This window comes from Lepisosteus platostomus, chromosome 1 (genome assembly GCF_059453375.1).
Source record: "Lepisosteus platostomus isolate fLepPlt1 chromosome 1, fLepPlt1.hap1, whole genome shotgun sequence".
NCBI classification, from domain to species: Eukaryota; Metazoa; Chordata; class Actinopteri; order Semionotiformes; family Lepisosteidae; genus Lepisosteus; species Lepisosteus platostomus.
In genome coordinates, this window is record NC_142611.1 from 78,376,312 (window position 1) to 78,377,947 (window position 1,636).

Below are 1,636 nucleotides of genomic sequence, written 5' to 3' on the forward strand. Positions count from 1 at the left end.
GGCCGCTACCCTCAGGGGGGAAGTCTGTCCCAGATATTGCTACGAAGCTGCTGTGCATTTTCCTGGCCTCTGTGCTGAGAGGCTTTGCAACAGCACCTGCAGCGCGTACCTGGACTTATTTTTCCAGGCTCTGGGTAGGTAGGGAGGTGTTCAGAGTGTGGGGTGTCAGACCCAAGCTGGACGTCCCACTCTCTGACACATGCCCTGCAATTTATGGGACAGTTAAAAGTTTTCTAAGATCTCACCCAATTGGCCATATTCCCCTCCGAGATGTCAGCGTCCAAAAACTGGAAGATTTCGTAGCACCCCAGAACAATAGGCAGACCCCTGTGGGCATTTTAACATCAGCCCAAACAAGGAAGGTGTGGAAACACACATCCTCTAAATTTCTGTGCAACATTCACAGAGATTTAGCCTGGAGTGTCGTCCACCAGTGCTTACCGGTACGAACTTTCTTGTACCGTAGGGGCCTCACCCCCAGCCCTCGCTGCGTTAGGGTGGGCTGCGGCGAGGAGGAGACTGTGACCCATCTCCTGTGGTCCTGCTTTTTTGCTAAGGCCTTCTGGGCCCAGTTTGAAGATTGGTTGCAGGCTCTCTCGCCCCAATTTACCCTGACCGCTGCTTTCGTTAGATACGGCATCTCTCCTGTCAAGCTTCCTCCTGACGTGTTTGACAGGATCTGGGCCGTGGTGAACAGTGGGAAAGACGCCCTGTGGAGAGTGAGGAACATGGGGCTGTTCAAAGGCATCGAGGTCCCAGTCAAGGCAGCAGGTAGCCTGGCCCTGTTCATCACCCGAGAGAACTATTACCTCAGAGATCTGTGGAGAGAAGGGAGGGAGGAAGCAGAAAATCTGTGGGAAATAGAGAGCATAGGTCAACATCTCAAGAAACTGTGAAAAACATTATCATGTTTAAATAAAGAATGTGATTTGCACCAGAAAAAAAGAAAATTGTTGCTATGTAACTGTTACCGTGTCAAAATGTAATGAGATGTGATCATATATACTGTTTTAAGTATGTATATTAATGTAAAGCTTTCTGATTTGTGATTTCCTGTATTTTTTTGTGAAAAGAAAATAAAGTTCTTAAAAATCGAAATCGGTTCACCCAGGGCGAGGCTCGGCCATTGCACTCCGGCTGTGCTGACCCCTGCGAATTCCCCAAATGTGGGAATCTCGACTGCATAATTTCTGGTAGTGGGGGACTGCGTTCGCGCTCTCCCCTGATGTGCTTGGTCCAAGAACAGATGCGGCAGTGCGGGCGGCTTTGCCGTCTGCTGGGGAGCTGTGCTGGGTGCCGATGAAGCGGCTTCAGCGGTGGGGGTTACTACAGAAACGCCCTGGGCTTTTTCGCGAGCACCGCCTGATAACGTTGTCTCCTTTTCAACCCGCTACAGCCATAACGCTATTTGTATAACCACAAAAAACAATCTTGTGCTTATACACGTTAAATGTTCACCTCGTCACAAGGTACTTCAATTGTGATCTTTCAGCTTGTCTGACCCTGGTGGTCTGGCTGACTTTTGCTTTCTCCCGCTCTCTGTCCTGGGACAGTAATCCTTTATTGTTTTTCTCACACTCCATCAGTTTGACTTTGTAGTTCAGTCTGTTGCCCGTGTGTGTGTGTGTGTACCAGT

The 1,636-nt window shown here is 49.3% G+C and overlaps 1 non-coding gene across 1 annotated transcript; it reads left to right on the forward strand.

Moving 5' to 3' along the window:
• The first annotated feature begins 1,055 nt into the window (after nt 1–1,055).
• On the forward strand, nt 1,056–1,225 carry LOC148678962 (U1 spliceosomal RNA). Its single transcript, XR_015940251.1, has one exon. It is a non-coding gene; the product is annotated as a U1 spliceosomal RNA (small nuclear RNA).
• Nucleotides 1,226–1,636: the final 411 nt, after the last annotated feature.